The sequence below is a fragment of the Arachis hypogaea genome, chromosome 10 (assembly GCF_003086295.3).
Source record: "Arachis hypogaea cultivar Tifrunner chromosome 10, arahy.Tifrunner.gnm2.J5K5, whole genome shotgun sequence".
NCBI classification, from domain to species: Eukaryota; Viridiplantae; Streptophyta; class Magnoliopsida; order Fabales; family Fabaceae; genus Arachis; species Arachis hypogaea.
The window spans coordinates 90,735,585-90,751,196 of NC_092045.1; the positions used below are offsets into that span (position 1 = coordinate 90,735,585).

Genomic DNA, 15,612 nt, shown 5'->3' on the forward strand with positions numbered 1-15,612 from the left:
ACTGCACCTACTCCCGATTTCTATGGGAGAAGCATCTCTATCCCTGCCATTGGAGCAAACAACTTTGAGCTCAAGCCTCAATTAGTTTCTCTAATGCAACAGAATTGCAAGTTCCATGGACTTTCACTGGAAGATCCTCATCAGTTTTTAGCTGAGTTCTTGCAAATCTGTGACACTGTCAAGACTAATGGGGTTAACCCTGAGGTCTACAGACTTATGCTATTCCCTTTTGCTGTAAGAGACAGAGCTAGAACATGGTTGGACTCCCAACCTAAAGAAAGCCTGGACTCTTGGAAAAAGCTAGTCAATGCCTTCTTGGCAAAGTTCTTCCCACCTCAAAAATTGAGTAAGCTTAGAGTGGAAGTCCAAACCTTCAGACAGAAGGAAGGAGAATCCCTCTATGAAGCTTGGGAAAGATACAAACAATTAATCAGAAAATGTCCCTCTGACATGCTTTCTGAATGGAGCATCATAGGAATTTTCTATGATGGTCTCTCTGAACTGTCCAAGATGTCCTTGGATAGCTCTGCTGGAGGCTCTCTTCATCTGAAGAAGACGCCTACAGAAGCTCAAGAGCTAATTGAAATGGTTGCAAATAACCAATTCATGTACACTTCTGAAAGAAATCCTGTGAACAATGGGACTAGTCAGAAGAAAGGGGTTCTTGAGATTGACACTCTGAATGCCATATTGGCTCAGAACAAAATATTGACTCAACAAGTCAATATGATTTCTCAAAGTCTGTCTGGAATGCAAAATGCACCAATCAGTACTAAGGAGGCTTCATCTGAGGAAGAAGCTTATGATCCTGAGAACCCTTCAATAGAAGAGGTGAATTACATGGGAGAACCCTATGGAAACACCTACAATCCTTCATGGAGGAATCATCCAAATCTTTCATGGAAGGATCAACAGAGACCTCAACAAGGTTTCAATAACAATAATGGTGGAAGAAACAGGTTTAGCAATAGCAAACCTTTTCCATCATCTTCTCAGCAACAGACAGAGAGTTCTAAGCAGAATACCTCTGACTTAGCAACCATGGTCTCTGATCTGATCAAAACCACTCAAAGTTTCATGACTGAAACAAGGTCCTCCATTAGAAATTTGGAAGGACAAGTGGGTCAGCTGAGCAAGAAAATTACTGAGCTCCCTCCTAGTACTCTTCCAAGCAATACAGAAGAAAATCCAAAAGGAGAGTGCAAGGTCATCAACATGGCCGAATTTTGGGAGGAAGAAGAGGCAGTGAACGCCACTGAGGAAGGCCTCACTGGGCGTCCACTGGCCTCCAATGAGTTCCCTAATGAGGAACCATGGGAATCTGAGGCTCAAACTGAGACCATAGAGATTCCATTGGACTTACTTCTGCCATTCATGAGCTCTGATGAGTATTCTTCCTCTGAAGAGGATGAGTATGTCACTGAAGAGCAAGTTGCTAAATACCTTGGAGCAATCATGAAGCTAAATGACAAGTTATTTGGAAATGAGACTTGGGAGGATGAACCCCCTTTGCTCACCAAAGAACTGGATGACTTGTCTAGGCAGAAACTGCCTCAAAAGAGACAGGATCCTGGGAAGTTTTCAATACCTTGTACCATAGGCACCATGACCTTCAAGAAGGCCTTGTGTGACTTAGGGTCAAGTGTAAACCTCATGCCTCTCTTTGTAATGGAGAAGTTAGGGATCTCTGAGGTACAAGCTGCAAGAATCTCACTAGAGATGGCAGACAACTCAAGAAAACAAGCCCATGGACTTGTAGAGGATGTTCTGGTTAAAGTTGAAGACCATTACATCCCTACTGATTTCATAGTCCTAGAGACTGGGAAGTGCATGGATGAATCCATCATCCTTGGCAGACCCTTCCTAGCCACTGCAAAGGCTGTGATTGATGTTGATAGAGGAGAGTTGATCATTCAAGTGAATGAAGAATCCCTTATGTTTAAGGCTCAAGGATATCCCTCTATCACCATGGAGAGGAAGCATGAAGAGCTTCCCTCAAAACAGAGCAAAACAGAGCCCCCACAGTCAAACTCTAAGTTTGGTGTTGGGAGGCCACAACCAAACTCTAAGTTTGGTGTTGAACCCCCACATTCAAACTCTAAGTTTGGTGTTGGGAGGTTCCAACATAGCTCTGAGCATTTCTGAGGCTCCATGAGAGCCCTCTGTCAAGCTAATGACATTAAAGAAGCGCTTGTTGGGAGGCAACCCAATGTTTTATAATTAACTATTTTCTTTTGTCATTTTATGTTTTTTGTAGGTTGATGATCATGAGAAGTCACAAAATTAATGAAAAAAGCAAAAACAGAATGAAAAACAGGAAGAAAAACAGCACACCTTGGAGGACGCACCAACTGGCGGTTAAACGCCCAGGTTAGCTGTTGGGCGTTTAACGCCCAGTCTGGCACCATTCTGGGCGTTTAACGCCAGAAAGGGGCACCAGACTGGCGTTAAACGCCAGAAATGGGCAAGAAGCTGGCGTTAAACGCCAGAAATGGGCACCAGCCCAGCGTTTAACGCCAGAAATGGCTAAAAACGTGATTTTGCTTGCCATTTGGTGCAGGGATGACTTTTCATTGACACCTTAGGATCTGTGGACCCCACAGGATCCCCACCTACCCTATCACTCTCTCTCTCTTCATCACCCATTCACCAATCACCTCCACACCTCTTCCCCAAAAACCCTTCACCTATCAAATCCCATCTTTCTCTTCACCACTCACATCCATCCTTCATAAAACCCCACCTACCTCACCATTCAAATTCAAACCACTTTCTCACCCAAACCCACCCTCAAATGGCCGATCCCTACCCTTCCCCTTCTCCTATATAAACCCTCCTTCACTCCTTCATTTTCACACAACATACACACCACTTCTCCCCTTCTTGGCCGAAAACAAAAGCCATTCCCTTTCCCCTCATTTCTTCTTCTTCTACTCTCTTCTTTCTTCTTTTGCTCGAGAACGAGCAAACCTTTTAAGTTTGGTGTGGTAAAAGCATTGCTTTTTGTTTTTCCATAACCATTTATGGCATCCAAGACCGGAGAAACCTCTAGAAAGAGGAAAGGGAAGGCAAAAGCTTCCACCTCCGAGTCATGGGAGATGGAAAGATTCATCTCAAGGGTGCATCAAGACCACTTCTATGAAGTTGTGGCCTTGAAAAAGGTGATCCCCGAGGTCCCTTTTTCACTCAAAAAGGGTGAATATCCGGAGATCCGACATGAGATCCAAAGAAGAGGTTGGGAAGTTCTTAACAACCCCATTCAACAAGTCAGAATCTTGATGGTTCAAGAGTTCTATGCCAATGCATGGATCACCAAGAACCATGATCAAAGTGTGAACCCGGATCCAAAGAATTATCTTACTATGGTTCGGGGGAAATACTTGGACTTTAGTCCGGAAAGTGTGAGGTTGGCGTTCAACTTGCCCATGATGCAAGGAGATGAACATCCTTACACTAGAAGGGTCAACTTTGATCAAAGGTTGGACCAAGTCCTCACAATCATATGTGAAGAGGGTGCCCAATGGAAGAGAGATTCAAGAGGGAAGCCGGTTCAATTGAGAAGGCATGACCTCAAGCCCGTGGCTAGAGGATGGTTAGAGTTTATACAACGCTCAATCATTCCCACTAGCAACCGGTCCGAAGATACCATAGACCGGGCTATCATGATCCATAGCATCATGATTGGAGAAGAAATAGAAGTTCATGAGGTTATAGCCCAAGAACTCTATAAGGTGGCGGACAAGTCCTCTACCTTGGCAAGGTTAGCCTTCCCTCATCTCATTTGTCACCTCTGTTATTCAGTTGGAGTTGACATAGAGGGAGACACTCCTATTGATGAGGACAAGCCCATCACTAAGAAGAGGATGGAGCACACAAGAGACCCCACTCATCATGAGATCCCTGAGATTCCTCAAGGGATGCACTTTCCTCCACAAAACTATTGGGAGCAATTAAACACCTCCCTAGGAGAATTAAGTTCCAACATGGGACAACTAAGGGTGGAGCACCAAGAACACTCCATCATCCTCCATAAAATTAGAGAAGACCAAAGAATCATGAGAGAGGAGCAACAAAGACAAGGAAGAGACATTGAGGAGCTCAAGCACTCCATAGGATCTTCAAGAGGAAGAAAGAGCCGCCATCACTAAGGTGGACCCGTTCCTTGATTTCCTTGTTCTTTATTCTTCTGTTTTTCGAATTCTAGTGCTTATGTTTATCTATGTTTGTGTCTTGTGATCATTAGTGTCTTAGTGTCTATGCCTTAAAGTTATGAATGTCCTATGAATCCATCACCTTTCTTGAATAAAAACGTGCTTAAATTGAAAAGGAAAGAATTGCATGAATTTTGAATTTTATAACAGTTTAATTATTTTGATGTGGTGGCAATATTTCTGTTTTCTGAATGTATGCTTAAACAGTGCATATGTATCTTGAATTTGTGGTTCATGAATGTTGGCTCTTGAAAGAATGATGAAAAAGGAGACATGTTACTGAGGATCTGAAAAATCATTAAAATGATTCTTGAAGCAAGAAAAAGCAATGAAAAAAAAAATGGGAGAAAGAGAAAAGAAAGAAAAAGAAAGAAATAAAGTTGTGATCCAAGGCAATAAGAGTGTGCTTAAGAACCCTGGACACCTCTAGTTGGGGACTCTAGCAAAGCTGAGTCACAATCTGAGAAGGTTCACCCAATTATGTGTCTGTGGCATGTATGTATCCGGTGGTAATACTGGAAGACAGAGTGCTTTGGGCCACGGCCAAGACTCAAAAAGTAGCTATGTTCAAGAATCATCATACCTTACTAGGAGAATCATTAACACTATCTGGATTCTAAGTTCCTAAAGAAGCCAATCATTCTGAATTTCAAAGGATAGAGTGAGATGCCAAAACAATTCAGAGGCAAAAAGCTAAAAGCCCCGCTCATCTAATTAATACTGATCTTCACAGATGTTTTTGGAATTCATTGCATATTCTCTTCTTTTTATCTTATTTGATTTTTAGTTGCTTGGGGACAAGCAACAATTTAAGTTTGGTGTTGTGATGAGCGGATAATTTGTACGCTTTTTGGCATTGTTTTTAGTGTGTTTTTAGTATGATCTAGTTAGTTTTTAGTATATTTTTATTAGTTTTTAGCTAAAATTCACTTTTCTGGACTTTACTATGAGTTTGTGTGTTTTTCTGTGATTTCAGGTATTTTCTGGCTGAAATTGAGGGACCTGAGCAAAAATCTGATTCAGAGACTAAAAAGGACTGCAGATGCTGTTGGATTCTGACCTCCCTGCACTCGAAGTGGATTTTCTGGAGCTACAGAAGCTCAATTAACGCGCTCTCAACGGCATTGGAAAGTAGACATCCTGGGCTTTCCAGCAATATATGATATTCCATACTTTGCCCAAGATTTGATGGCCCAAACCGGTGTTCAAAGTCACCCTCAGAAATCCCAGCGTTAAACGCTGGAACTGGCACCAAAATGGGAGTTAAACGCCCAAACTGGCATAAAAGCTGGCGTTTAACTCCAAGAGAAGTCTCTGCACGAAAATGCTTCATTGCTCAGCCCAAGCACACACCAAGTGGGCCCGGAAGTGGATTTTTATATCATTTACTCATTTCTGTACACTTTAGGCTACTAGTTTTCTATAAGTAGGACCTTTTACTATTGTATTGAGACATCAAGGGGTAGCTATCTTCATTTTATGCTATCTTAGATCATTGGGAGGCTGGCCATTCGGCCATGCCTAGACCCTGTTCTTATGTATTTTCAACGGTGGAGCTTCTACACACCATAGATTAAGGTGTGGAGCTCTGCTGTACCTCGAGTATTAATGCAATTACTATTGTTCTTCCATTCAATTCCGCTTGTTCTTGTTCTAAGATATCACTTGTTCTTCAACTTGATGAATGTGATGATCCGTGACACTCATCATCATTCTCACCTATGAACGTGTGACTGACAACCACCTCCGTTCTACCTTCGATTGGGTGAATATCTCTTGGATTCTTTAACCGGAATCTTCGTGGTATAGGCTAGAACTGATGGCGGCATTCAAGAGAATCCGGAAGGCCTAACCTTGTCTGTGGTATTCTGAGTAGGATTCAATGATTTAATGACTGTGACGTGCTTCAAACTCCTAGCAGGCGGGGCGTTAGTGACAGACGCAAAAGAATCGATGGATTCTATTCCGGCCTGACCGAGAACCGACAGCTGATTATCCATGCTGTGACAGAGCATAGGCAACGTAATCACTGAGAGGATGGGAGGTAGCCATTGACAACGGTGAAACCCTACATAAGCTTGCCATGGAAAGGAGTAAGAAGGATTGGATGAAGACAGTAGGAAAGCAGAGAGACGGAAGGGAAGGCATCTTCATGCGCTTGTCTGAAGTTCCTACCAATGAATTACATAAGTACCTCTATCTTTATCTTATTGTTTATTTTCGTTCATCACCATATCCATTTGAGTCTGCCTGACTAAGATTTACAAGATGACCATAGCTTGCTTCATACTAACAATCTCCGTGGGATCGACCCTTACTCGTGTAAGGTTTATTACTTGGACGACCCAGTGCACTTGCTGGTTAGTTGTGCGAAGTTGTGTAATGCCATGGTATTGAACACCAAGTTCTTGGGGGTTCATGACCGGGGATTATGAGAGTTGTGAAAAGTATTGTTCACAATTTCGCGCACCAGTGACCCTGGGCCATGACATTCCTGTGATAATTACAATAATCCTTGTCAATGTCTATCTACCTAGAACTTTGATGGACCAATAAAGTTCACAAACATAGTGGTGCACGAAATTGTGATCACACTTTTCACAACTCTGCACAACTAACCAGCAAGTGCACTGGGTCGTCCAAGTAATACCTTACGTGAGTAAGGGTCGATCCCACGGAGATTGACGGCTTGAAGCAAGCAATGGTCATCTTGTAAATCTCAGTCAGACGGATTCAAATGGTTATGAGATTTTGATAATTAAAAATAAATAAAACATAAAATAAGATAGAGATACTTATGTAATTCATTGGTGGGAATTTCAGATAAGCGTTTGGAGATGCTTTGTTGCCTCTGAACCTCTGCTTTCCTATTGCCTTCATCCAATCATGCATGCTCCCTTCCATGGCAAGCTGTAGAATCCTCACAGTGAAAATAGTCCGGCTACTGTTTCTGCACGGCTAATCAACTGTCAGATTTCTCGTCTCGGATGAAAAATACCAGGCACAGCTACCGCAGGGCTAATCATCTGTCGGTTCTCGCTAGCGTCGGAATAGAACCATTGTCCTTTTGCACACTGTCACTGTGCCCAACATTTGCAAGTTTGAAGCTCTTCACAGTCATCCCTTCCCAGATCCTACTCAGAATAACACAGACAAGGTTTAGACTTTTCGGATCTCAGGAATGCTGTCTATTGTTCTAGCCTATACCACGAAGGTTCTAATCTCAGATTCATATGCTCTGTTGTCAGGAGAGACGATGTGCATCTTTGATTAGAGACCCAAGAGAATATACTCTAGCTGGCATCCAATGACTACGTTGAACATCATGTAGACCGCTTTGTGGTTGTCAGGCACGCGGATATTGGCTAAGCGATTACTGAAGATAGTTGGTGATTGTCACGGGTCACCCCTTCAGTCCTGACTTAACTGAATTAAGTATGAGATTATATCTTGGAGAAGAAGTAGTCGTGAATTGAAGGAAAAACAATAGTACTTGCATTAATTCATGTGGAACAGCAGAGCTCCTCACCTTAATCTATGAGGTGTAGAAACTCCACCGTTGAAAATACATAAGAACAAGGTCTAGGCATGGCCGTGAGGCCAGCCTCCATAAACACATATGATAGACCAAAGATGATGAGAATGTCAAAAGATACTAAATAAATCTCTAAAAGTAGTTTTTATACTCAGCTAGTAACCTAGGTTTACAGAAAATGAGTAACTAAGTGCAGATAGTGCAGAAATCTACTTTCAGGGCCCACTTGGTGTGTGCTTGGGGTGAGCATTGAAGCTTTTATGTACATATTCCATTCTTGGAGTTAAACGCCAGCTTTGGTGTCAGTTTGGGCGTTTAACTCCAGCTTTGGTGCCAGTTCTGGCGTTTTACGCCAGAAAAGGGTCTTTGGTGGGCTTTTTGACGCCAGTTTGGACCATTAAATCTCATGAAAAGTATAGACTACTATACATTGATGGAAAGCCCAAGATGTCTACTTTTCAACGAAAATGAGAGTGAGCCAATTGGGTTTCTGTAGCTCCAGATAATTCACTTCGAGTGCAGGAAGGTCAGAATCCAACAGCTTATGCAATCCTTTCTCAGCCTCTGAATCATATTTTTGCTCAAGTCCCTCAATTTCAGTCAGAAAATACCTGAAATCACAGAAAAATACACAAACTCATAGTAAAGTCCAGAAATGTGATTTTTGTATAAAAACTAATAAAATTATACTAAAAGTAACTAAAACATACTAAAAACTATGTAAAAATAATGTCAAAAAGCGTATAAATTATCCGCTCATCACATACCATTTAAACCTTTTTTTGACAAGCTCGGACTGGAAGAAAAGGGTTTGAAAGCGTATCTTGACAATCTTTTTGGGTTCGGGGACACACCGATCTGACCTGTTGGTTTCATCTCGCTATATGCCACCTTTGAAAAAGGCACGAGATCAAGAGCTTTAAGTGTTGACTACATCATGGTTGACGTCATATCTGCTTATAATGCCTTAATCATTGGACCACCCTAAAGCGACTAGCTGATGTTGTCTCTACACCCTACCTATGTATGAAGTTCCCAATTGCAGGATAAATCGCCACTGTAAAGGAAGACCAGAAACTGCAAAGAAAGTGTTACAATGAAAGTCTCATCTTAAGAGGTAGTACAAGTGGTAAAGAAGTCAATACTATTGAGCTCGGCAATGTCCGAGTTTGAAAAGAGCTATGTCCCAACTTGAAGGAAAGATAAAAAAGGTACAAATCGGAGATCAGGCAGGAAAGACAATGAGCATATGGGGCCAACTTGGAGGAAAGTCTAATGGCACAAATTGTTAATGTCTTACCAAAGAATTCCGACCTCTTCGCTTGGAAAACCTCCGATATGCCTGGTATAGATCCCGACCTCATGTCTCACAAGCTCGCCTTTTATCCAAGTTCTCGACCTATTCAGAAAAAATGACAAAAGTTCGGCCTTGAAAGGACGCAGAGAAGAACAGGTACAAGCCTTATTAGAAGTAAGGTTTACAAGGGAGGTAAAGTATCCTTTGCGGCTGGCTAATGTGGTCTTGGGAAAGAAGCAAAATAGAAAATGGAGGATGTGTATAGATTACATCGACCTTAACAAAGCTTACCCCAGTGATCCATACCGTCTCCCCAACATTGATGCCCTAGTTGACTAAGCTTCAGGGTATAGATATCTATCTTTTATGGATGCATACTTAGGATACAACCAGATCCTGATGTACAAGCCGAATAAAAAAAACTTCTTTCATAACTCCAAAGGCTAGCTATTGTTGGAGCTACATACCAACAACTGATGAATAAGGTATTTTAATCTCATCTTGAAAAACTAATGAAGGTATATATGGACAATATGTTCGTCAAGACCAAAGATGACCTTACTCTTTTGACCAACTTGTCTGAGGTTTTCTCCACGATAAGGAAGCATGAGATGAGATTGATCCTTTAAAATGCACCTTTGCTGTAGGAACCAAAAAGTTCTTGGGATTCATTCTCACTCAAAGAGGCATTGAGGCTAACCTGGACAAGTGCACAACAATATTGGAGATGAAAAGTCCAACTTGCCTCAAGGAGGTACAACAACTAAATGGTAAGTTACTAGTGTTGTCTAGGTTTCTAGCAGGATTAGCTCTGAAGTCTTTACCCTTATTCTCAATACTCAAAAAAGGAAACTGTTCTGAGGGTTACCTGAAACTGTAGGTCGATCTCGGATGAGATCTTCTGTAATGGTCGGAGTTGCTGTGTCCGAATTGTTGGACTTGGTGGTAGTGCTGATCCTTCGTCCTCGGAGGGTGGGGGGTACCTGCAAGGGACTCCGATGCTTAAGTTAGCAAGGGTATTAAGCAGGTATTGAGTAGAATCAGAGTATGAGTTATACCTGGGTGCTCCAGTGTATTTATAATGGTGAGATGTGACCTTCTTTGGATAAGATAAGTTAATTATCTTATCTTATCTTATCTTTTGTCGAGATCAGCTTATCTTCCATGGAACCGCCCTTATCTCTATAGGCTTGGGCTACCTTTGGATCGGGGTCGTATTCCTTGAGTTGGGCCCTTCTTTGGGCTTTCCTGTCGATTTGGCCGATTTCTTTTCGAAGAAGTCGGTCTGCTTGACCTAAAGAGGTCGGTCGCTTTGCTACTGAACTCGGATAGCTCGACCCAGGGTATGAACAGTGCCCCTGCTTGAGCTCGGTCTTCTTTTTTGAGGTTGAGTCCTTGACTTCGGTCCTTCTCTAGTGAAGCCGAACTCAAGCATTTTGTCGATTCCTTTGTAGAAGCTTTTTGAATGTGGAACATTTTTCTCTAAAAGCGCATGCTTTTATATCAGCGCTTTGGGAACGTGCGAGGGTTTAATACCTTCATTAATTGGTATTAATTGCCTCATTTTTCCTTGTGGCCTTTTATTTTGAATTTGCGATCAGAAAACGGTTTCCCTTCTTCGCTCCTCTTCGTAACTTCTTCATTCGTTCTCTCGCTCTCTGTCTTTCGCCCACATTTTGCTTTTCTTGTGTTGCAGCATCATTCAATGATCGGTTATTCCGTCTCTCCATCTCCAACTTTTCTGAAGCTTCCCACTTTTTTCCAGGTTGGTTCCATTTTCTTTTCATTTTGCTTTGTCTTTAATTCTCTGGTAAATTGTTGATATTTGCTTGAATGTCGAAAAAGTTTGAACCTTTCTTATGATCTTGTGTTTTCTTGTCGCTGTAATGTGTTTTTTCTTCTTTGCGTATTCTTGGTGTTTCTTCTTTGCGGTTTCCCAGGGGTTTGCATGTTCTATTGTTGCTTTTGGCTGTTATTTTTGGAAAAACTGTCTCTTGCTCCTTAATTTCAAAAGATCCTTGTTGCTGTACCTTTGTGGGAGATAATGATACCTATAGTTTGCTTTTTGCTTGGAGTGCATTTTTCTTGACTTCCTCTTGATACTTTTTAGGGTTTTTGCTTGAGTCTGCAAAAGGTTGTGTTTTTGATGATTTTCTGCTTGGTGTTGTTGACAATGCTCTTTGCTGGTAGACTGTAGAAAGATAGTGGCTTTGATGATTTTTGTGTTTTTACTTTCCTTTTTCGAAATGCTTTGTTTGTTTGAAGTCTTCTTTTCTTGTTTGAGAGATGCTGGGATGCGAGCTGTAGATTTTTCCTGAAAACCTTGCTTTGTTACTGCCTCCAAAGGATGCCCCAGGACTTTGGTTTGAGTCTTGGGGTTTTCCTTTTCTGTTTGTTCGCCTGTGTCGTATTAATCGAGTTGTTTTGTCCTTCGTCCGAGATGTTTTTAGTAATCCCATCTTCTTTTCTTATTGTAGGATTAGTTGGCCTCATGTCTTCTCGCAATAACATTGTAGAGATGTCTTCCAGAGTTGCCGAGGGGATGTCCGATTGGCTGGACTCCCTTGTCTTGATGTGTGTCTTTGTTGTGGATGCTGAATTTTGCGTAGAGCTGAGGAAGCGTCATAGGATCTGTGGTAATAGTGCCCGGGAGAGGGATTATGAGCTTGTCGCTCCTGATTCTGATGAAAGGGTTTGTTTTCCTACCTCCATCGAGGGAGAGCATCCTTTCTTCTATGCCTATGAATATTTCTTTAGTCAGTTGGACTTTACTTTTCCTTTTACTGCTTTCGTGACCGACCTGTTGTGGTCGTGTAACATTGCCCCATCCCAGCTTCACCCGAATTCCTGGGGTTTTGTCAAGATCTTTCAGCTACTTTGCCAAGAGTTAGGCGTAACACCTTCTCAGACTCTTTTCCTTTATCTGTTTGTTTCTGCCAAGCCTGCTGGTTCTTCTAAAAAGAAAGCTTCCTGGGTTTTTTTCAGGTCTGCCCAGGGCCATAAAGTTTTCGCCATGTATGACGAGTCCTTTAAGGATTTTAAGAATTACTTCTTTAGAGTTCGTGCTGTCGAGGGGGCCCGCCCCTTTTTTCTTGATGAAAATGATGAGTCTTTTTTCCCTCTAGAGTGGCAGAAAAATGTGAGAGTGTCTCGGTATACATGGGGGATGCTTGACGAGGTTGAGCGTGCCTTTGTTGTTGTTATTGAGGATTTATGGGGGGAACCACCCCATCTTGATACAAAAAGGTTTTTGAATGACCCGTCCTTGGTTCGGACTATTTTGAGTACTTGTCTGACTTGTTTCTATACTTGTTTTCTTAGTTTTGCTTCCTCTTCTTGTAATTTTAACCCTTTACTATGGCTGATTCTGTATTTGCAGAGATGTCAAAAAACAATGACTCCATGAAGGCCTTCAAAAAGGCAAAGAAGGCAACTGCTGCTAAAAATATCTCGGCCAAGGTGGCCGGAGAGGGATCTTCTCAGGTTCCAGTGAAACCTCCTATGCCGAGTTCTCCCGGGCCGAGGAAAGCACTTCCTATTCCTCGGGTTCGTCTGGTCGATCCTCCACAGACTTCTGCTGCTGCTTCTGGTGCTCCTCCTAGTAAGAAGCAAAAAATAATTGAGCCTTTCAACCTTGATGTTCCTGACTTTGATGCGGTCGAGTTTGTAGATCAACAAATCAGTCCTTATGGTGTCCTCCCTATGGATGACGTGTCACTTCTTAATCATTTTGATTATATAACTCGAAGTAGTATCAAGATGGCACACATGGGAGCGGCCCTGCATCGAACTGCTCAAAGTCTTCCTCTCCATGCCACCAAAGCTTTTATGGAGGAGGCCAAACGGGAGTTTGATCGGATAAAAGGCTTGAAGGAGGAGCTTGAAGTGAAGGTGGCCAAGTTGGAAAAAGATCTAGAGAATGAGAAGGCGAGTTCCCTCTCTTTGGCTGCCTCTGTGAGGCTGGCTGAAGACACGACACTGAGGCATAAGGATAGCTATGTCACATCTTATAGGGAGGGAATGCGTCTGAAGGAGGAGTTGGAGAACGTCCGAGCTGATTACTCCTAGCTCCAGGGTCATCTCGTTGGTAGTGTAACTGCTGCCTATGAGAACCTGAAGGAGCAGGTTCAGGTTATTGCTCCTGAGGCCGATCTTACTTTCTTCAGCCTGGACAATGTTGTGAGAGATGGTAAAATTGTCCCTGATGACCAGGATGATAATGATGTTGAACCTCCCCCAGTGCCTTCTATCAAGGTGTTGACCTCCTTGGTTCCTCTAGTTATGTCTGATCCGGATTGTCAGATTCTAAACCGGGATGAGGGAACTGTAGATGTTGTGCCTATTCAGACTCGCCCTCCTTTTCCCCGTACTGATGCTGCCGGGAAGGCTCCCGATCTTTGCTCATCTTCTTTTTAAGTATTTGTGTAAATAGCCCGGTTTGTGGGCTTCTGAACTGTTTTATCATTTTGTTTAACTGCTGACGCTTTTTAGTTGCCTGCCTGGCAACTTTTACTTTGAAAAACAAAAGTAGCTTTCTGAGGTAGATTTTGGTGGCCTCTTGAAACTTTATTATACTATGCTTTTATTGCGCTTTAACATGGTATCTCTTCTGGTTTCTGAGAGTGTTGGAATCTTGCTGCTTGACCACTTTGGATTGCTTTTGTACTTATTGTTTGTAACTTGGATCCTTTGAGGCCGTGACTGTAAGGGTCTGACTTGTTTCTCGGTTTTCTCGCTTTTGCTTGTATTTTTAGCGCCCCATAACCGATTTCTTTGTGTTGGTCCCCTTCTAAGTTATTTTTGTAATCCTCTTTCTTGGACTTTTGTCAGGTCTCTTTCAGGGATTACTTTTATAACTTATCTTGTAGGAGACCGACTTCGTTAGGTCGATCTCTTCTAAGTTATATTTGTAATCCTCTTTCTTGGACCTTTGTTGGGTCTCTTTCAGGGATTACTTTTATAACTTGTCTTGTAGGAGACCGACTTCGTTAGGTCGATCTCTTCTAAGTTATTTTTGTAATCCTCTTTCTTGGACCTTCGTTAGGCCTCTTTCAGGGATTACTTTTATAACTTGTCTTGTAGGAGACCGACTTTGTTAGGTCGATCTCTTCTAAGTTATTTTTGTAATCCTCTTTCTTGGACCTTTGTCAGGTCTCTTTCAGGGATTACTTTTATAACTTGTCTTGTAACAGACCGACTTCGTTAGGTCGATCTCTTCTAAGTTATTTTTGTAATCCTCTTTCTTGGACCTTTGTTAGGCCTCTTTTAGGGATTACTTTTATAACTTGTCTTGTAGGAGACCGACTTTGTTAGGTTGATCTCTTCTAAGTTATTTTTGTATTCCTCTTTCTTGGACCTTTGTCAGGTCTCTTTCAGGGATTACTTTTATAACTTGTCTTGTAGGCGACCGACTTCGTTAGGTCGATCTCTTCTAAGTTATTTTTGTAATCCTCTTTCTTGGACATTTGTTAGGTCTCTTTCAGGGATTACTTTTATAACTTGTATTTGTAGGAGACCGACTTCGTTAGGTCGATCTCTTCTAAGTTATTTTTGTAATCCTCTTTCTTGGACCTTTGTCAGGTCTCTTTCAGGGATTTCTTTTATAACTTGTCTTGTAGGAGACCAACTTCGTTAGGTCGATCTCTTCTAAGTTATTTTTGTAATCCTCTTTCTTGGACCTTTGTTAGGTCTCTTTTAGGGATTACTTTTATAACTTGTCTTGTAGGAGACCGACTTTGTTAGGTCGATCTCTTCTAAGTTATAGCAATTCCTCTTTAATAGGGTTGGCCAGACCTCTTTCCAGGGATTTGCTGATAATAGTGTCGGCCAGTCTTTTTAAGTTATTATATAGCAATCCATAAGACCTCATCAGGTTCTTTTTGGGATCACTTTCGATAACTTATTGCATTATTCTGTGTTCATCTTTGCTGATTTGTAGATGGTAGTTTCTGTCCTGGTTTGATCGTCCTTTAGGTGAATCGCGTTTTCACCTTTGTCGGACGATGATTCCTATCGAGATCGTACAGTGAATCTATTCTTCACTTTCTGTCGATCTATTGCTTTATAATCGGACGATGAATGCTTCAGATTAATACGTCTTGGGAATTTGTAGAATATCTGAAATGTATTTTATTCAAAGAAAGTGTAAATATATACATGCAGGAGTTTTTCGTACCCTTAAGTCGGATTAAATCACAGTCTTGATGCCTCATTAAAAAACCTTTTCAGGAAAAAGAGTGCATCTTGTGATGAGATCTTTTACCTTTCCTAGCTATAGTACCTTCTTAGGTTACAGGCGTGCCATGATCTGGGGAGTTCTCGTCCCTCGAGTTCGGACAGTCTGTACTAGCCCTTCCCAAGTACTTCTTTGACTCGGTAGGGTCCTTTCCAGTTAGCTGCCAGCTTTCCATCTCCGAGTCGAGTTGTTCCAATATCATTTCGGATTAAGATGAGGTCGTTCTCAATGAAACCTCTTGGCACTACCTTTTGATTATACCTGGAAGCCATTCGCCGCTTTAGTGCTTCTTCTCTGATCCGAGCTCTTTTTTGGATTTCTGGAAATAGGTCGA

At 41.9% G+C, this 15,612-nt stretch overlaps 1 non-coding gene across 1 annotated transcript; it reads right to left on the bottom strand.

Moving 5' to 3' along the window:
- Positions 1–348: 348 nt before the first annotated feature.
- On the bottom strand, positions 349–456 carry LOC112718874 (small nucleolar RNA R71). Its single transcript, XR_003161201.1, has one exon. It is a non-coding gene; the product is annotated as a small nucleolar RNA R71 (small nucleolar RNA).
- Positions 457–15,612: the final 15,156 nt, after the last annotated feature.